Source organism: Vicugna pacos, chromosome 25, assembly GCF_048564905.1.
Source record: "Vicugna pacos chromosome 25, VicPac4, whole genome shotgun sequence".
NCBI lineage: Eukaryota > Metazoa > Chordata > Mammalia > Artiodactyla > Camelidae > Vicugna > Vicugna pacos.
The window spans coordinates 6,216,309-6,238,163 of NC_133011.1; the positions used below are offsets into that span (position 1 = coordinate 6,216,309).

The 21,855-nt window shown below is 40.7% G+C and overlaps 2 long non-coding RNA genes across 3 annotated transcripts; one reads left to right on the forward strand and one right to left on the reverse strand.

Annotated features, from left to right (window-relative positions):
* Nucleotides 1-392: 392 nt before the first annotated feature.
* LOC140689099 (uncharacterized) lies at nucleotides 393-17,489 on the reverse strand. 2 transcript variants are annotated; one of them, XR_012063973.1, is made up of 4 exons: nucleotides 17,338-17,489; nucleotides 14,810-15,002; nucleotides 7,760-9,020; nucleotides 393-1,973 (listed from the first exon to the last, which is right to left on the reverse strand). It is a non-coding gene; the product is annotated as an uncharacterized lncRNA (long non-coding RNA). The 2 variants fall into 2 exon arrangements; XR_012063974.1 differs by lacking the exons at nucleotides 393-1,973; nucleotides 7,760-9,020 and adding an exon at nucleotides 13,466-13,621.
* Nucleotides 17,490-17,646: 157 nt separating this feature from the next.
* LOC140689101 (uncharacterized) lies at nucleotides 17,647-20,237 on the forward strand. Its single transcript, XR_012063976.1, has 2 exons — nucleotides 17,647-17,815; nucleotides 19,383-20,237. It is a non-coding gene; the product is annotated as an uncharacterized lncRNA (long non-coding RNA).
* Nucleotides 20,238-21,855: the final 1,618 nt, after the last annotated feature.

A 21,855-nucleotide genomic window follows, 5' to 3' on the forward strand; every position in this document is an offset into this window, starting at 1 on the left:
TTACTTTTAAATACCAAATTATTATCTTTGATTAGGAATGCAACTCCTGAGCAGTGAATGGCAAAAATGAAGAGAATAAACCTTTTTCCATTTAATTTACGGACAACAGAAGCTTCAAACCCAGAAGCAGCCTTCCCATAATGTATTGTGGTTTCAATAGCAAAATATCGAGGAGTCTGCAGTCCTCAGATTTTCAGGAAAAGCAGTAAATGTCTACACTTTGTTGAATACCCTCCTCTTTCCTAACACAGCCAACTATAGATTTTTAGTGTATACACAGATCCATTCAAACACCAGGGGTGATAATCCTGGAAGACTCATTGTATTTTTTTAAAACAGCATCGATGCAAGACTTTTGGTAAATAATATCATTTTTAATAAAATAATAAAGCCGACAAATTAAATTAGCTCCCAACTTCCTGCCTGCATAACACTCTTCTTGCAGGTACATACACATATAGCAGCCTCGATGTCACCCAAATCTTGGATTTACCTTTATTTTTCTATGTTTCACAGAACTTGTGTCCAGCAGATAGAGTACCCAACAACTCACATTGTGGGTGAAAGTTAGATTTTCCTCCTATCGTTTGTTCATTTTTTTGACGGCCATGGCATCAAGAGTTAAAGGCTCACTGTGAAACCTGTGAAATACATTTGTTGAACTGGGGTCATGTGGACCCTTCTCTGCTTCCCTTGGATTCATCTGAATCTCGGGGAACTTTAGGTGAGAATGCGACACATCAGTTCAACACAGCACTGGGGTGTGCTGAAGGTTGCATGGCTCTAATTTAAAAAGCCACCATGTTTTCATGGCAGAACTCTGGAGGGCCGCACTGATTTCCTGATGAATGTTGACAGGGCTGTTAAAGCTGTGAAACAACATCGCTTGAATACGGCATTGAATGAAAGCAGCAGCTTAGCCACACTGTCCTTGGGTGTTATTAGCTGATTAAACCAAAACCACAGAGAAAACCATCTTTAGGCTATGTATTCATTTGCTCAGCTCTTTGTTCGTTTCTTAGCAATTATTTCACAAGAGTGGTAGCCAGGTGTCTTTACTGTGGCCTTAAACTTTGCCCATGACGTGAAGGATGAGCCATTGTTTCCCTGGGTGCTTTAGTTGCCCAAGACACCCGGGGTGCTGCACGAAAGAGACTCCTTTCCCTTTCCTTTTTTGAGCCATAACTTTGACTAGCTGTTTGTGTGTGTGTATTTCTGTAGTGGAAGACTTGACTTTGGCCAAATCCATTTCAACTCTGATCACACCTTCTATTTTCCCATGATTTTTTAGTCTCTCTGAGACTCAGTTTTCCTCAGATATCAAAAGGGCATGAGACAACTCGCAAGTTTATTATGGGAGTTAGAGGTCATGTAAAGTGCCTCACATTGTTCCTGGCATAAATTAGGCACTCAATAAAAAGTAGCTTTGATTTTGTTATTGAAACAGTCTTGTGAGAGAAAAAGGTACTAGTTACTGCCTTTTTCTGTTACATAGAGAGGAATTTGCAAGAGAGGAGCAAAACGGTGTTTCCACAAATGGAAATGAAATGAAATCGGAACACTTGCTTGGAGCTATATTTTAGGCCTTTGATGAGAATTGGCATACCTCTTTGAAGAGTTAATTTAGATAGATTTAGGTAACTTGACTTTCATAGTACTCATGATAAAAGTCCTAAGGGAAGTTGGATAAGATTCTTTCAGTCATTACACAAAATGTGAGTGTCTGGGAGCTATTTAAACCAAGAACAGATAATGTTTACATCACAACAGGTGAGATGTAGGTTAGAGCTAAAGCATCACATGACTTTTCCAATGAGGTATTCAAATACCAAATTAGGAAGTTGAGAGACACCCCAAATAGTACTTTTCTGATATTTTAAATCTTCAAGTGGAAGTGTAATTTGCTGTTAGGTAATAAGATTCTTAAAAACTTCAATCTTCTGAATCCTCAATTTTGTTTCCATTTATCCATTCTAAGAGAAAATACGAAATTCAAAAAATTGCTTTATGTACAAAGATGTTCACTATTGTCTTAGTTATTTAAAAAACCCTGGAAATAATTTAAATGTCTGAAAGTAAGGAAATGATTGAAAAATTATGGTAAGTGTCACATATATAAGTATTATATAAGCAAGCTATTTGTGAGAAGTTTAATGGGGAAATGTTTCTGCAAAGAAAAAGATATAAGATTATATATATATAAATTATTATTTTGACTATATAAAGCAGTTATTGAAAAAAACTGGAAGGAAATATTTATTTGAATCATACAAAGTTAATTTTGACCTACAGGGGGACCATTTCATGTGGTTCAGCCTAGTACTAACACATGAATATCTTTGGAAAGTGGTAAAACTTTCAGCAATATCCTCTTTCTGTGAAGTTTTAAAAAGTTTATATTTTTACAGAAACATATTCTTACAATTATGAAGATTTTTTTTTCATAGAAAATAACTTAATCATCTAAAAAAGGAACTATTCTAATTTAGGCAAAATTTAAAAAGAATAAGTTAGATTTCCATTTCTGGCAGTATTATAAACTTGATATTCTGAGAAGCCTTTACACTATGGAATAATCCCAGATACTATATAAAGTGTTTGGAAAAACTTTTCATTGAATGGCTGAGCTGGCAACAGAGTAAGGAAATCCCCAGCAATCAAACATGAAGTAAAAGCATAAATCCTGGGAGTAAAGTCTATGAGTGCTCTCTGGGCACCTGCGGATTTCTGGTGATCCAGAGATTAGGTTCTAATGGCCTCATGGGGAGCTGGAAACAAATATTAGTCTCCGTATAATGTAGGGAGTCAGATCAAAGACCTGCGTGTGAAGCCAAGACCATACCTACCAAAGAGGGCTACACCTTCAGTGAACAGTGCACTAGAAGTAAATCCTAATTTACAAGGGAAACTTGCCTATTTTATCTTAAAAACAAAATTATTAGGAAAATAATAGGTTTAAAGGTGGATTCCAAAAGCAGGTATTAATCTTCCGTGGCTGAAAGAACTCTCAACTTCATGCCTCTAAGAATTTCTTCAGATAAAACTACATCAGATAAAGGACCCAACAGCCAAACATTACAAAACAGATGTGAGAGCAAGAAACACGGCTGAAAGTCAGCAGAAATAACCAACAGTTGAAACAAATATACAAATACTTACATCAAATATACAAAAACTTATGATATTCAAATAATCAAATATAGAATATAAAATGAGCGAGCATATTTTATAAGTTTAAAGAAATGTAAAACAATATTGAAAGTATGAATTCAGAGACTCTCAGTGATGATAAAGGCATATTTGAAAAAGAAATTATAGACCTGAAAAACGTAATTGAAATAAACTCAGTTGGTTTCAAAAGCAGATTCCACACAGCAAAAGAGAAGGACTAAAATGAAGGAATAATTAAGATTATCAGTCCATTAATTATTATAAAATATTTTAGTAAACTAGAAATACAAAAGAACATCTTTGATCTGCTAAGTGGTATCTATCAAAGAACCATATATTTATTTAAATCATGAAATGTCAAAACATTCCCTTTAAAATCAGAAACAAAACAGTAGTTCACTGTCAGTACCAACCAACACAATAAAAGAAGACAAATAAATAAACGGTATAACATTTGGAAAGGAAGCAACCAAACTGTCATCATTACAGTTGGCAGAATTATCTACATAGGAGATAAACTGACAATTTCTTTTGAATTAGTAAGAGATTTTGGCATGGTGCTGGATATACATCAATATATGAGTCAATTGCATATTTAACATCAGCAATAAGTAGTTAGAAATATCTATATTTAAAAGATGCTATTTACAATGGCAAAAATAAAGTACTAAAAGTAAATCTACATGTAGAAACTTTAGAAAGAAAATTACGGTAATCAATTAGAAGATATTAGTAAGACCTAAATTAATTAAAGATATTATGACAAGCTACTGAAAGATATTATGCAAAAGACACTTCATCGTTTCATAGAGACTCAATATCACAAAAATATAGATTCTCGAATCTCTAGATTCAAGGCAATTATAATTAAAAGTTCAGTAATATTTTTCATAGAACTTGACAAATGGAGTGAGTGTGACAGGGACTTCTTACTATATACCCTCTGGTACATTTTACATTTTTAACTATGAGAATGTATTTTCTATGTTTAAAATTTACATTTAAATTGAATAAACTGCAGGGGGCAGCTTCTACGATGGCCGCCAATGACCCCTGCTCCCTGGCGTTCATGACTGTGTAATCCCCTCCCCCTTGGGTGAGCTGGATTTACGACTTTTCTGAAGGATAGACCATGGAAGATGTGACCGGTGTCACTTCTGCGGCTTCTGTCTTGGGGGCTCTCTCTTTGGATTGCTGGCTGTGGAGGAAGCCAGCGTCTGTGTCTCCAGGCAGCCCTGTGGAGACTGAACTTGGAAATGGATCTTCTGATGCCGGCCAACAGCCACCTGAGGGTGAATCCTCACCAAGTCAAGCCTTGAGGTGACTATCCAGCTCTTGCCCACACCCTGAGCCAGAAGCCCCCAGCTAAGACACTCCTGAATTCCTGACCCACAAAAACTGTAAAATAATACCTTTGTGTTGTTTCCAGCCACTAATGGAATAATTTGTCTTATAGTAATAGATACCTAAAAAAAGTACATTGATAAACATAAAATATATATGTATATAAACAGAAGAACAAAGGGCCAGAATAGCTGAGACACTCCTGAAGAAAAGCAAAGAAGGAGGATTCAGCCCAGCTGATAATCAAGAATTAGTACAAACCTATAGTTAATTACAGCAGTGTGTTTTTGGCGAAGAGAATTAGGTCGACGGAACAGAACAGTGAACAGAAGCCGATTCATGCCTGTTTGGAAGCTTAAATCTTACAGAGCTGGCATTGCAGCTGGGATGGCCAGGATGATCAGGGTGGCACTTAGGGCTCTTGAGGGCAATAGTTATCTCCCAAGTGGTATAAAAATATTAATAGTTAATGAAGAGCGTGTCTCACTTGTGTGAACCATCTGGTTTCTTTCTTCTCACCTGTCTGATTTGGGGTAAGTGGGTCTGCTCATTCAGCTAGCTAAGGCAATGGCTCATTTCAGGGACCTCGGCTTTAGCACAGGAAAGGACTCAGAGCCTCCAAGAAACTTCTCCTGAATTTCAGTTCTGGGCTCAGTTCCTGTCTTTGTTTCGAGACAGTGCTCTATACATATCTCCACTAGTGCACCTGCCTTGCCCTGTTAAGCCATTGAGGTCATGAGCTGAGGAACAGGATTGCCTGGGTTCAAGTGTGACCTCGGGGAAATTAGTCATCTCACAGTAAAACAGGCATAATAAGAAGAATCGTCTTTTACCTCAAAGTTCTTGTGAGGATTGAAAGACAAAACGTTTGAAACGCCCTCTGCCCCTATAATAAGTTATACATGTATATGTTTTAAAATTTTTTTAGAATTTATGTCTTTGTTTCCCTTCCTGGACTACAAACTCCTTAAGGTCAGAGACTGTCTTAATTCTCTGCAGAGGTCTAGTGCCTGGAATGGTATCTGGTAATGGATGCCCAATAAATGTTTGTTGAACCAAACAGGGGCAAATACTGTTGGGAAAACTGTACCACTGGAAATAGTATTTTTCTATGGTCTTTTATGGCCTATTGATTCAATAGTTAATTAGTTATTCATTACACTGTGTAATGAACTATTAACTACTATTTAACTAATTAACAATAAATAGTTTAATCATTCATTCATGGTGCTTTGGGATAGGAGGGATGTTCAGTTCCGCGTTGGAGCCCTTACTTCAGGAAGGAAGTGATGATAACTAAGCGAGGCCCATGAAGCCCATGCGTCTGGACCATCTCCATCTCCATCCCTGCTCTCAGCACAAGGCCCAGTCCATTGCCTGGCCCAATAAATGTCAGATGAGAGAATGCAGGAATGGGAATTCAGAGAAAAGAGAAGATGGTGGTGAAGTATGGCAGTCCAGGTAGGAGAAACAGCACGTTCAGCATCTCAAGGGTTGATTTGGGGGCACCGTCTGAGAGTTCAGTACGATTAGAGAGTAAAGTGTGAGTTGGGAAAGGGGAGCGACAAAGCTGGATAGTAAGTGGAGCCACACTATGATCGTTCTTGCATGGCACACCAAGGGATCTGGACTTCTTCTTGAGACTAGGGCATCGAAGGCGTGTAAGCAGAGGTGTGATTTAGTCAGATCTGAAGTTCAGGGAGATCGCTGGTTACAGTGGGAGGAATCGTTTATAAGAGGGAAGTTGGAAGCAGGCAGATCACCTGGGAACGTCTCGGTCATTCCCTGCTTCACCCGCGTGGCTTGGGTTAGTTAGCCGTTGCCTCTGTGTGCCTTCTCCTATAGAGAAGGAACACCATCGTGCTTTATAACCCCTTTCAATATTTTCCCTTTCCCTCCCCACCTGGGGATTCTATGTGCTTTATGTGGGCACTCCATTATTTCCTTTCATTTTCAGAGTACGTACTTACTAAACTTTCCATAATTTACTCTAAGGTTCTTTCCATTAATGTCCAACCCAGTGTCTTTTGTTCAGGGGATCACATACGTTTTTCCAAATTTTGCCTCACTGAAGTTTAATGCTTTATTTTTTTCCGTTTCTGGGACACTCCTTGGACTTAATGGGAAAAATGAAGCAGCACATTCAAAGACCCATTTGGCTGCCATGCAACCCTGTTGATTTATCATCAATAGGTAAATAGAAACTCTGTTTTTTAAAAAACTCCATGCTTGAGTTCTTTCTTTTTAAAACAACTCTCAGACAAAAATTGTACCGTATGCTTTTGCAGATTCTTTTTGGAGCGGTTTGCTTCCGTTTATCTAACCTGGGTACCTCTAGTCCCAGCATGCAAACAAGAGGAGCTCAGAAGCACCAAGGCACTCCCCTTCCCATCAGACATGGCCCGCACCCCTCTCCATCCACACACCTGCTACTCCCTAAGCTAACATCCTCTAACTGCAGCCTTATTTGAGAAACCCTCTGTGTGAAACCAGTGGGTGTAGAAATAGCAGGTGACTCCATTTCAGCAGTTTTGGTGGCCAGAGAAGAATTATTGCTTCCTTCACTTTGTGGCTCTGGTAAGTGCCCAAGAGGTGTAGTCAAAAAATCAACACATTAGTAATCCAGCAGGACCGACTCCAGCTGTTTAACATGGCCCAGCTCAAATGTCACCTCCTCGGTGATGCCTTCCCTGACCCCTTTCGTCTCTAGTCACAGTGTCACTGTGCCCTTTGTGTTCCCACAGCCCTTTGTTCAAACTGCTACTGGTGTAGCATTTATCACCACCATTACTTTAACTTTTTGAAAATTGCATTTGAGTGTGGTAGAGGGAAGAGAGAATGGATTTTCAAGGAGAAAAAATATCCGGGTGCCCACTGTATTAGTCTGCACTCAGGTCTGAGACTTTGAGTAACTAAAAACCCCCTTTGAAACTGAGTTTTCTTATTTATAAAAGAGACTGTAGGATCAAATAACAGAGAGAAGATAATGCATATAGCACAGAACCTGGCCCCCAGCAGACATTGAACAAATCTCAGCTTCCTTTCTTTTCCCTTCCTGTTCAGATGTGGCACTGTCTGCCTCTCCCTCTAGACCATAAAGCCTTCTAGGAAGACACCTTGACTTGTTAATCTTTACAGCCCTCAGCCCTAGTACAGGGCCCAACACAGGTATTCAACGCAAGCGTGCTGGCTACTGGAGGAAAGGCATGCCCCGTTGAACCCTGGGAAACTTCGTGCAACTTACCGGCCAGCCTCCTCTGACAATGCATGTGGACCTCTGTTTTGGTGTACATTATCATTTTATCCAAGCCCTTGATTTGTGGGTGATGAAAGGAGACAGGGAGCTTAATCAAGTCCATATAGTCTTTAAACTTACGATAGGTAAATGCAGACTCCTTGTTAAAGTTACTACTCTTTGGAAAACTGTGAGCTATAAATTAGAGGATCTGCTTTACTTGGAGAAGAAATTTGGGGCTGAACCTTGAAGCCATTGGAACAATTTGGGAAAGTTTTTTTTTTTTTGACTATAATTGAGGTGTCCCCTCAGGAATGATCCTGCAATACAAAAATGGATTCATGATCAGGGCCCCTTGGCCTTCTTCTGTGGAAAAGCACATGCTTTTGGCTGAAGAGAAAAAAGTAACTTGGCAGGTACAGGGCTGCTTTAAAGTCCTTTCAATATCTGAATTAATTCCATGTCACCACACTTAGCTTCAAGCCAATGTTTCATGTGAACCATGTCCTGGTGTGCTTACCGCATGTGGAATGGCCAAGATAAGTTGATGGTAGTCCCCGTGTAGGGTATCAATCACACAGATACGTGGTGCTGATGACTTGTGAACACTTTGCACTTAATGGGCGTCTTTTTTTTTTTTTTTTGACCATCTCCTCCATGACACTTTCCAGATCATTGCTCTGTTTGGATCTATATAAAAATCTGGCATTCCCCATCATTCCAGTCAAGTCAACAGCCACTATGAGCCAGTCATTGTTCTGGGCACTGGGAACACAGTGAGAAGCAAGGTAGAGAAAGCCCCTGCCCTCAGGGAGCTCACCGCCTAGTGGACCTGTGGGCTCCTTGTACTGACTCCTAGTTTTGGTGTTTTGGCTTTCATTTTTTCACCTTCAGGTTGTCTATTTATGAATTCCGTTATGTGCATCTGGCACACTTCAGTTTGCTTTTGAAGGCTTTTGACTTTTCCTTCCCATTTGAGGTTTCCTTTATTTCTCAAAGCTATGATATGGGCATAAGCTTTCAGAGCTAGACGAGCTTTGCGTCCACCTAGTCCAACAAGAAGCCGAGGAGATGTGCTGACTTGTTCTCTCCAGGGGAGACACGCTGGTGGGGGGAGCCCAGCGCTGACGGTCAGCCCAGTGCTTTTCATTGTCCATTCCACTGCTTCCCTGATTCCGCACCTGATTTCCTCATGCTTATCCTGATGCAGATTTCCATTATTCAGCCAAATTTATGAATTCCAAATTCACGGCAGGCCCTGCTCGAGCTACTGGGGAGACAAATACAGATTCTTCTTATAAGATCATAGTATTTCTTCTTTTTCCTTATGCCTCTGACTTTATTTTAAATGTCTTCGTATTCTAAGAAGATTTGCCAGTTCCTTAAATATCCCTGCCAAATTTCTCAGTTTTTAAATTTCAGATATTTTTAAACTTTAAATTTCACCTTTATTTTTATTTACACAGAAATACGTCCTCAGTTGATTCTCTTTTAGATATGGTAAATAGCTTTTATATGGTAAATAGCTTTATATAAATACGCATTCCTCAGTTAGACTTATCTTACAGGTTGATCCTAAATTCTTAATTTCAAACAGCCACTTTCTTTCACCCTAGCTAACAGGAATGAACTTTTTTCTTACTGCCAAGTGACTTATGGGGTTTAGCAGTGATTTGAACCCTGACACCACAGTGGATTCCCCTGAGGGGGCTTTTAAAAATATTGATGCTGAGATCCCACCCCAAACAAGTCAATATCTGGAGCCAGGGTCTAGATGGTAGACCAGACTGGCACAGTTAAAAAAACTAGGATTCTAACACGCCACCAGGAAGAACCGCTGGTTTATAGGGTAATAATAATATAATTTATTTCCACAGTTTTCCTCTTTCCTATTTCTTTTGGGGAAATAATATTTTATATACTAGCTCTTGTCCTATAATTCAAAGCCATAATTGTATATCTTTGACCAGAGGTGACATAATTTTCAAACTTTCATTAACCACTATACCCCATACATCTGTTTTCCTAGACTGATCTGTATGAAGACCCCCTAAAGCAATATCTTTTCAGCTTTTTTTTTTATTGCTTTGAAATACTGACTCTTCTTTTCTCCTCTTAGGTTTTGTACATGTACACTATTTAAACCCCACATTCCAGCTTAAAGACACATTTTCTCTGTATTTGTGCTTTTCACGTTTTATTTAATATTTTTGGCTCCCCTCTGGGTGGCCCCCTTCCTTTTGCCCTTTGCTGTTTCAGGCTCAGCATCCCTGTTCTCTTTCTACAGATTTGGAATTTCTGTTTCCTACGGTGGGCCATTGTTTTTGTCATTTTCACTTCCCACCTCTTCATTCATTTTCCCAAAACTCTCCTGCACCATTATCTTTTCTTTTATTAAAATTCCTTCTTTTGAAGTCAACATTTTGATCTCCGGGCTTTTGATATCCAAAAGGAAGGAGCCTTCTGGTTTTCTTCTCTGTTCCTTTACTGCATGTTGTTTATTCCCAACAATGTTGTATTTTCTTCTCAATATTGAAACTCGAAATACACATTCATCTATCCTCTCCCTTTTGTCTCATCTGAAACCCATTCAGCTGTCACTCTCCAGTCCTACCTAACTACATGGCTCTCCCTGTGTGTTACATTTGTCTGACTTCCCCAGCTATGCATATCAAGCATAAGCCCTTTTTTTCCCCCTACATTCAAAATTTGGGAAAATATTTAACTCTCTCCCCTCCTTATCACAGTTCTCATTCACAATCATTTTTGTCATGCAAATCCCTAGTCTGTTACTTTCAGTGGGACTGTTAATGCATCATCCTATCTGTTTAATTATTACTTTTATTTACTCTCACTCATTCTTGAAGTAAGTGAGGCTGGGATTCAAAACTGGCTTCTCCACATAGTTATCTCTGTGAGTGCAGATCCTTTCTCTCCTTGGTCCAGTTTCTCTAAGCAAATCCTGAGTGTCTTTCTCTGGGAGGCACGGTGAGCCCTAACTGTGAGTGACTCGGCTCACTGAGGTGCTTGGGCACATCCTGAAGTCCTGTAACATCAGTTTTGAAATAGACACTACATTTCGTCTTGTCTACGCCATCTTGCCCTTTATTTGGACTCACCTGGGCTTCTCTCAGTCAGGTTCTGGCTTCACAGGGTATCTTTCTCCCGCCCTTGGTGTTTCTCTATTGATGATCGCTTCCTGTGTGAAATTGGTGGGCTGGCTGCCACTGACTCCCAGCTGCACAAACTAATTCATCCCTGAGCTTGGCATCCCTGGGCACTTACACATTGTGTTTCCTGTTCACTCTGCTCAGAGCTGCCAATAAACTGGTTGCCTCGGATTCCTTCTGCTTTTCCTCACTAGCATATGGTATGGTTTGACCTGGTGCAGCTGAGTTTCAGTTTCACTGAGAAAAGAGGCACTCTGATGGCAGCTGAACATGGAAAGTGGCAGAACAGAGACCTCCTCTCTCAGGTATTCAACAGCTTTGTGTTGAGCACTTGATCTAAGCCAGGAAATTTATTAGTGTGCGCTGAAGTCAGATTTCTGCTCTGACCTCAAGGAACTTTCAAATTAAAGGAAGAGCCAGGAAAGCATTCCCATAATTATAGTATATGAGCAAATGTACCTTAATTATTAGAAAAGTAGAATAACCTAGTGCTAAAGAAACCAGGCTTTGAAGTCAAAAAGACCTGCACTTGAATTTGGGCCTCATCACCAGCCTGGCCTGGGGCAAGTTCCTTAATGTTTCTAAATCTCTTCTTCTTGTCTAAGCAACAGTTCTTACAACATAAGATTGTCACGAAGATTAAATGAATTAATAGAGGTTATGTGCTTAACCCAATGCCTAGCTTTTAATAAATGCCCAGCAAGTATTGGTTTTATGTGATATTTAAAGCCTGCTATGGGAGCACAATGGAAGAGTCAGGATTTCTGAGAAGAAGTGACACAAGTTGGGTTTTGAGGGACAGGTGCTGATGAGAGCTAAATGAAGGGAGGAAAAGGGGTTCTAAGCAGAGGGAACAGCACGTGCAAAGGTATGGAGGTGTGAGGTAGTATGATGAAGGCATGGACCCCAAGAAGTTCATCGTGTATGGCTGTAGCCGAGTAATTCATGACGGGAAGAAGGGAACGATGATGACAGAGGCAAATAAAATATTAAAACTCATTTCAGCATAAGAAATTCTGCAACAGAAAACATATAGTGCTCTATACCTAAGTGCCAAGATATAGCAGAAAGATGCTATGTCAAACTTTCAAAGACATCTGAGAAGAACTCCCACTGAAAAAGGAGGCAGAAAGAACTGCAGAATGAAGAGGAGACGTGGTAGAAATGATGGCATCCTGACACTCAGCGAGACACATGTCACAAAATAGGTTCATTGGTGTCTTGTCCAGAGGATCAGAAACTTGCCACCTTTACTTTTGCTGAGGATCCATGACCCCAAAGCCTGTCTCCATCCACCGCTGCGTTCAACTGTGAGCCAGTCCCTCTCCCTGCTCTTTGTTATCAGACACATAAGTTTGCGGCTTAAGATCTGAATGAAGGAGCAGAGCAACGTGGTGCTACAGCACCTGAGCCCGGCAGCTGTGTGTGAATGACCTGCAGACAGAAAAGCAATACTCCTTGTCCAAGCAACCTAGACATGGCTGTGCTGTGTCCTGTAGACACTCAGGGTTGAATTTGTGCAGTCGTTGCCAGAAAAGCACACCACACCCACATGTCAAAACAAACATGATATCCAGAGGAGGCAAATCAAGGCTTCAGTTGTTTCTTTTCTTCCCTCTCCAAATCCCAAGAATCTAGTGAGTTTTAATAACACTTCTAAAATGTCAGGAGAAAAAACTCTTACTTTAGAAAAAGTTGGAACCACCAAGGGGGTCTTTTGCAGAGTCTAGTTTTACTCCAGGCCCCTCCGGGACGGTATGGGGTGCAGGTGTGACTTGCTTTAAGAAGATGGAATGAAAAAAAAAATCAAGCATAGAATAGAGACTTTAGGAGGTGATTATTCATACTGTAATATAGGTTTTTAATTTATCTGAACCATGGGTTTGCTTCAAAACAGCAGTCCTTCTCCTGTGAAGCAGTGCCCATATTCAAATTGCTAATTTGGTGGAGTTGGGAAGAGAGTGTTGAGAAAGTTAGTGTTCAAGGATTAAATAATTATTTTTATTTATGGAAGCTATATCAAAAATGAAGACTAAGCATTTATGAAATGTTTGGAGTCACTGAGAAAGGAAATAGTGTGTATTAAGTATTTATTATGTGTAAGGCACTTTACATATGTGATAGGGGTAAAATTTATTAAAGCATAATTCCAATTTTAGTTCCTTCTTCTCTTTTCTCTGCCTTAGTCTATGTAACTTCTCTCATCCTCTCTCTGGTAAAGAGATCTGAATTTGTGGCCATGTTCTTATGATTTTTAATTGCAGCATCAGGAAACATGATGGTTCAGGAGGAAGGGTAGAAAGGACTGTGAGAACAGAGCTGGCATGGGCTACAGTGCTGAGGGCAGCTTGGTGAAGGGCAGACCCCTGGGGAACTTGGATGGGGATTCTCAAGAAGCTCTGGGCTTGAAGTTATAAATTGAATTTCCTTTATATTCTTCAAGATACGCAAAGAAAGATTAAAGTTCTTTTTAAGTTGCTTTTGCATCCTGGACTGTGCCCCTTTGTGAAAATGTATTGACACCATGCAATACGAGGTTGTAGGATCTGTTTGATATCATTCAATTTTGAATAATCAGAGGAAGTAGGCATTTTATTTTCATCATACACATGAGAAAACCGAGTTACAGAGATGTCCAGAGGCCTGACTGAGTCACACCGCTAGGTTATGCAGACCCTGGATTTTTAAGATAGGCCTGTTTCTAGTATCAAAAAGACAAGAGGGGATAAATTGGGAGTTCCAGATTTGCAGATACTACATACTATACATAGAATAGATAAACAACAAGTTTATACTGTACAACACAGGGTACTATATTCAATATCTTGCAGTAACCTATAATGAAAAAGAATCTGAAAAGGAATCTATATGCGTATGTATGACTGAAACATTATGCTGTACACCAGAAACTGACATATTGTAACCTGACTATACTTCAGTTTAAAAAGGTTTTTAAAAAAGACAAGAGATAACAAGTGATGGCAAGGGTGTGAAGAAAAGGGAGCGCTGGTACACTTAGTGGGAATGTACATTGGAACAGCTGTTACAGAAAATGGGAGAGAGATTTCTCAAAAAACTAATAAGAGAACCTCCATACAGTCCATATGCTCTAGAAATCCCACTTCTGAAACCGGGATCTAGCTTCCATGTTCATGAAGCACTATTCTCAAGAACAGATATGGAAGCAACCTAAGTGTCTATGGATGGATGCACAGATAAGGAAAATGTGGCATATACATATGATTGAATATTATTTAACCACAAAAGAAGGAAATCTTGCTGTTTGGAACAACATGGATGAGCCTAGAGCATGTTATGCTAAATGATATTAGCCAGACACAGAAAGATACTGTATGACCTCATTTATATGTGACATCTAAAAATGAAAAACTCATAGAAGCAGAGAATAGGATGAAAACTGGTTATCAGGGCCTGGGAATGGGGGCTAAATGGGGACATATTGGTCAAAGGGCACAAACTTTCAGTTGAAGATGAATTTGCTGTGGGAAGCTGATGGACAGCATTCGACTGTAGTTAACAATACTGCATTATAACCTGAAATTTGCCAAGAGAGCAAATTTGTCAACTACCCTTCCTTATTTTCTGGAATTTCTTCTTTTTTTCTCTGATCATTTAGGAAATAATACGCCTAATTTAATTCTTCTCATGATTACCCTTAAGTTATTCAGAAGCATTTGTTATAAGCTATTTTTTTCTCTTAAAGTAGAAAATGATTTACTCTGATTCTTTTCTGTGCAAAATGAATATTTTGACATGTTTTTTCTCCTATCACCAACCCACATCTTCCTTTCCCTCTTCTTACATTGTATAATTTTGAGTGTATTCGTTTTATCTATATCCTCTTTTAATAATCATTTTTGATACTTACATTCAGATTTTATCAACTGCAGTTCTTAGTTCAGCGATGTAAACATAGAGCTGTTTCCTCCAGATTGTGCTAATAGGCTGCTTGACAGTCAAATCGCTGTCCTGCTGGTCAGGGCTGTAGCTTTGTCTTTTAGTGTATTTTCACAACATTTTTAGTGGAAGGGTGGACAGGAAAAGAGGGAAATGTAACAGAGCTAAAGATACATGTGTCATAAGAGAAAGATAATAGATAAACCAATCAATAGCAAATATAATCTTATTATAAAAGAAATGTTTGAAGTAATTTGAAGTAACAGCTTGAGGATGCTAAAAGAAAGACAAAAGCTACTGTTTTGCACTATATATGATGTATAAAGTAGCTATGGGCATACTTTTTTAGGGGTGGTATTTAGGTCTGTTTGTTTGTTTGTTTTGAGTGGAGGTACTGGGGGTTGAACCCAGGACCTCATGCATGCTAAATATGCATTCTACCATTGAGCTATGCCCTCCCCACTGGGCATACATTTAAAAAATAAACAGTGATGTATATACCAAAGTCTCTGTGTGTAAATATGGAATAAATGTGGACGAATATGTGGTTTATCTGGGCCGCTCTTTCCCCTCCTCTCTGAGACGTGAACAGTCTGCCAGTCTGGGGGTGGGGAGGTGTCAGAAAACACTAGGATCCGGGGAATGTCCTCAAGAGCCAAGCCTTGCAAAGTGCCCCTCTCCTACACTGGACTGCATCCCAGGGACGGCCACAGACATCCCAGACAGATTTGGGGATCCAAATATCGAGGAATCCACTTCTTGTCAGGGTCTTGGGAGGCAGCAAGACCCTCTAGTTCTTCGTGCCATTATGGACTAGACAAACAGAAGCTCCCGTGTCAGGTACCAGGCCGACTGACTTCAGGCCCAGCACAGGTGCTCCTTGCGTCCTAGTGGGTGCAGGGGCAGCAGATTCTTTCTATGGGACTGACAGTGTCCAGCATACAAGACCAGGGCTGGAAGACTTGCAGGATGGAGGTGCCATAGTAGACGTGGTGTGAACCGTAAGACTAGGGGCCAGGTGGGAGGAAGGACCTCTCAGGGGTGGCTGGTGTGGAGAGGGGATGATGACCGAGGACTAGACAGAACCACAGACATCTCTGAATATGCCTGTGTGGAGCAGTTCGTGACCGATGTCCAGGAGACCCCTTTGGATGAGCTGCTACCGTGTAAAGCCCCGTGGAGACTGAGTGCCTCGCCCCACCACCTTCTCAGGGAGATTCCAGGAGAAATTCTTAAGTGCGTTGTTAGCATCCTTGGGCAGATACTAACTACTGCATATAGAATAGACAAACAACAAGTTTCTACTGTACAGCACAGGGAACTATATTCAATATCTTGCAGTGACCTGTAATGAAAAGAATATGAAAGGAATGTATGTATGCATATGTATGACTAAAACATTGTGCTGTACACCAGAAATTGAAACAACATTTAAACTGATTGTACTTCAATTAAAAATAAAAGCTTTAGTAAATCACAAAAAAAAAAAAAGAAAAAGAAAGAGAGAGAAGAAACAAAGAAGCAACTCTGGTTCACATAGGCAGAAAGGGAACTTACGAGAAGGATACTCAGAATCAGCGGGCTCAGAAAGAGGGTGAAGTCTGTCCAGCCAAAACCACAGCCCAGGACATTTCTGGTAAGATGTGGATGACACCACCACTGCCTCGCCCCTGTCAGAAATGGACAAGGACCTCACGGCGGTCACCCTCTGCCCCTCCCAGAACAGGACTCTGGACGCTGCTGCTCCTGCTGCTGCCGCTGCCAGAATAAATTCTCCAGCGTCCCTCGCTTCCTGCTCACGGCTGATTTGACGCCCTGGGTGAGGCCAATGCCAGCTGAGCGCCCACTCTCCAGCTGCGGGGAAGCAGGCCTGTCTTTGGCTTTGATCTGGAGGAAGTGGTCCCCACTCCCACACAGTGTGGCATCCTCGACTTCTCGACCCACTCAGAGGAAGAAGGTTCACACTCATCCAGTCAAACATGACAACGTCCAGCCTCTTGACTGAGATTATTTTGAATCAACCAGACTTACCTGAAACTGACTAGATTTAATTTCTACCACTGGAAGGATTGGGGGGCTTAAGATATTATCTAAATTCAACCAGGCAGGGAGTGGGTATAGCTCAGTGGTAAAGCACATGCTTGGCAGGCATGAGGTCCTGGGTTCAATCCCCAGTATCTCCATTAAATAAAAATAAAAATAAATTCAATCATAGAAAAAGGTAAACTTCCATTTTCACACACTGGAGCTTTGGTCTGAGGAATTCATACTTACTTCATTCAGTCAGATGAGTAACATCTCGCCTGTGCACGTGAATACCCCCATTTAACCATCATAACCACCCCGGACTACGTCAGTCGCCCACGAGCCTGACTCAAAAGTCAGGAAGCTAAGGGTCAAAAAAGTTAAGAGACTTTGTCACACTGGTGATTGGAGGAGCCGATATTCAGTCTTGGGTCTTAGGTTCGTCTCAAGCCCTGAATCCTTTCGAAACATTACCCTGCGATTTGTTCTCAGGATGCTGGGGCCAGGTGGCTGCTAAATCAGACTTTCTAGATCGTTTGTTCTGGGTTCTGTCCTTAGCATGGTGTCGTCTTCCTCTTCTATTAGACCCAAGAGTCTGTGCGCATGCCTGAAGTGCTGCATGCCTCCTCCAGACCCGACACTGAAAGTTAACGCACTCTGTAGAACTCCCCTGTGTTGAGTCACAGTCCTGTGCCACCAGGGAAACAGAATTCGTCAGACACAAAGAACGAGGTGTTCTTGCCCCCCCCCCCCATCAGCTCCTTTCTTTCCCTTGCGCCGCCTGCGTGGGAGGGGAGGTGCGGAGAGAAGGGCGCTGGCCAGGTAATCTCGCCTCCTGCGCTTCGTCCTGACGGCACCTGGAGACGTCGTGGATCCCCACGCCTTTACCTCCTCTTAGCTGAGCAGAGCGCTCAGGGGGCAGGAGACGTTTAAGAGCAGAACTGTAATAGTTGTGAGTAAGAGACATATCTGGTTTCCATTAAGGAGATTAACTTCTCTGCTGGGGTTGTTGTTACAGGACTAGGTCAGGGGGCCGCCTGGGGCCGTCTGGTGTCCCTTTCCTGACTGGGTGGGCATTGTCCCCCCGGATTCCCCAGCCCCGCTCCCTCTCTGAAGCAAGAGGTCTCTTCTTCCAAACCTGCCTTCCTCCCATGGAGTCAGAGAGATCAGAGGCCCGGCTTTAAGTAGCGACACAATAGAGTAATAATGGTGGATTTTTACTTTCAGGACATTGGAAGGTGGAGAAGGGAGCATTGTGCTGTGTATTTTACAGCTGTTCAGTGAGGCTGTTTCCATGTTGAATTGTGGAGTAATTATATTTTATGACAAAAATAACATCTTTGTTTCCAACAAAACACGTTTATCTGTTGCTTTTATCAACCTGACACTAGCATAGAGTTTCGCACAGGGTCATCATGTAGTAAACATTTGATGAATAGAAGGAGGAAAACTCTAAAGGCTTAGAAACAGATGTCAACCCCTGTAGTCCAACAAATTGGATTTAGAGGAGACTAAGAGGGTGCAGTGGGGAATGTCAAGGAAAAATGGTTGGCAACTTGTTACAACTCTTGTTTTCTGAGCGGCCTGCCTTCCTTCCCTCCTTCCCTCTTTCCCTCCTTCCCTCCTTCACTCCTTTCCTCCTTCTCTCCCTCCTTCTGTCCTTCCCTCCCTGCCTCTCTCCTTCCTTCTTTCCTTCTTTCCTTCCCTTTCATTACAGCAATTTTCAAGCACACAAGTAAAGAGAATCATCTATTGCACACCCATGCACCTGTCACCCAGCTTTAGTAACTGTTCAATTTTCTGCTTCATTATTCTTAACTCCCCCCTTTCTTCACACTTTTTCTTTGGGAGTATTTTAAATCAAAACCAAGACATTCCACCCACGATTATTCCACCCACAATTATTTTAGTAAATATTTCAAACAGAAGATGACTTTTAAAAATCTACAGCTGCATTCACACCCACCCCACCCCCAATTAACAATCAGTCTGTAATACCATCTAATAGTTAACTTGTCTTTGATCTCTTCTAGGCTTCCTGTAAGATTTTTTTTAAATGTTAATTTGTGACTTAAGACTAATGCTTTCCTACTTTTTACAGTAACCTCTAACATCTTTCCCTTTAAATCCCAATTGAGTACTTATAATTGTCAAATGAATCATTTATGTCTCTATTAATCACTCAAGGAAGGAGCACTTAAAATGCATTCACTGTTATGAAAGAGTCTGGAGCTACCATGGTGAATAAGATAGATGATGTCCTTGGCCTCAGGGAACTTACTGTTCCACAGGGGAGATGGCCAGCTTGGATGTCCCTTGGACACATCACACTCGGTGTGATAAAAATCAGTCTCATCCTAAAAGGCCAGCTCTAAGTGTCTGAAGTCTGGCAGAGACCTCACCTCACCTCTTCACGCCTCCTGACCCCAGTGACTTTTTTCCTTCATCCTGTCAGTTCCAAACTTGGCTATTTTTCTTTGGAAAATTTTCTATATTCATCCTGTTTTTTTTTTCTCCAGGAAGACGTCTTTCTGTGATGAAGGAAGATAATTGAACTGCGTTAGAATTTACAAAGGTCCTGCCTTCCATGTTGGGGCAAACTGGGAGGGAGTTCACAGAGCTCCAACGCTCTGGAGTCCAGTGTTGTGCTGGGAGCGGCTTCATATGAAGTGGGTCCAAGGATTCAATGTCAGGATGGAGATAACAGGAACACGGGGGAAGGAGCCTGAAAAACAGCACCACGTATGCCATACGACAGGTGTGGCAAGTAGGGAATGGGCAAGAAGGAAGTAAAGCTGCGACCAGGAACGTTGAAAGTAAGTTAGGGCAGGTATGAGGCATGACTCTTGGACCATTGGAGTTTCATTTGGAAGCAGAAAATTGGTGTTTGATTACCTCCTTTACCTATATACCATGTGTCATACTACAAATTAAGCCACTTCAAACAAAACTCTGTTACTATCTTACAGTTTTGTAGGCCAGAAATCCAGAGCAACTAGGTTCTCTGCTCAGGGTCTGACAAGGCTAATGTCCAGGTGTTGGCCAACAAGGGTCTTATTTGGAGGCTGGGGAAATGAGCTTTTATTTCTACAACTCCCCACCCCAGGCTATCAAATAGGGAAAACGTCCATCTTCAAATGATGGGCGTGATTTCTACATTGTCTCCATCGTGGTACTGATTCTAACAACGGACATGATCTTTCTACCTGTTTCCTCAACTTGAACAATGGTTTAACTTCTTAAGAGCCCATGCTCTGTTTATGAAAACACACACACATACATACACAATTCTTTAACAGATTTGAAAAGACTAATGCTTTGTGTGCAGACGCACATTTTTACTCAAATTAAATACTTGTAACTTCATGACCTCACCCCATTGAAAACTGAGATGCTAATATCCGTTGCCTTTTCTCATTGATCTCACGGTCCTCTGTAATATCGAGTGTATTTCATACATGACCACATCAACAATAAACTTTCTAATTGCTTTTCAAGAAGCCTTTTCTTTTTTTTTTTTACTTTTTTTATTGATTCATATTCATTTTACAGTGTTGTGTCAAATTCCAGTGTTCAGCACAATTTTTCAGTCATTCATGGACATATACACACTCATTGTCACATTTTTTTCTCTGTGATTTATCATAACATTTTGTGTATATTTCCCTGTGCTATACAGTGTAATCTTGTTTATCTATTCTACAATTTTGAAATCCCAGTCTATCCCTTCCCACCCTCTACCCCCCCCCCCGGTAACCACAAGTCTGTATTCTCTGTCCATGAGTCTATTTCTGTCCTGTATTTATGCTTTGTTTTTGTTTGTTTTTGTTTTTTAGATTCCACATATGAGCGATCTCATATGGTATTTTTCTTTCTCTTTCTGGCTTACTTCACTTAGAATGACATTCTCTAGGAGCATCCATGTTGCTGCAAATGGCATTATGTTGTCGGTTTTTATGGCTGAGTAGTATTCCATTGTATAAATATACCACACCTTCTTTATCCAGTCACCTGTTGATGGACATTTAGGTTGTTTCCATGTTTTGGCTATTGTAAATAGTGCTGCTATGAACATTGGGGTGCAGGTGTCATCCTGAAGTAGATTTCCTTCTGGGTACAAGCCCAGGAGTGGGATTCCTGGGTCATATGGTAAGTCTATTCCTAGTCTTTTGAGGAATCTCCACACTGTTTTCCATAGTGGCTGCACCAAACTGCATTCCCACCAGCAGTGTAGGAGGGTTCCCCTTTCTCCACAGCCTCTCCAGCATTTGTTATTTGTGGATTTTTGAATGACGGCCATTCTGACTGGTGTGAAGCTATATATGACAAACCTATAGCCAGCATAGTTCTCAACGGTGAAAAACTCAAAAGCTTCCCACTAAAATCTGGGACAAGACAAGGATGCCCACTATCACCACTCCTATTCAATATAGTCCTGGAAGTCCTAGCCACAGCAATCAGGCAAGAGAAAGAAATAAAAGGGATCCAAATTGGAAAAGAAGAGGTAAAAGTGTCATTATATGCTGACGACATGTTACTATATATAGAAAACCCTAAAAAGTCCACAAAAAAGCTACTAGAGCTGATCGAAGAATTCAGCAAGGTAGCAGGTTACAAAATTAATGTTCAAAAATCAGTTGCCTTTCTTTACACTAACGATAAATCAACAGAAAAAGAAAGTAAAGAAACAATCCCCTTTAAAATAGCACCCAAAGTAATAAAATATCTGGGAATAAATCTAACCAAGGAGGCGAAAGTATTATACACAGAAAACTATAAACCATTGATGAAGGAAATTAAAGAAGACTTTAAAAAATGGAAAGATATCCCATGCTCTTGGATTGGAAGAATCAATATTGTTAAAATGGTCACACTGCCCAAGGCAATCTACAGATTTAATGCAATCCCTATCCAATTACCCAGGACATATTTCACAAAACTAGAACAAACCATAATAAAATTTATATGGAACCATCAAAGACCTAGAATTGC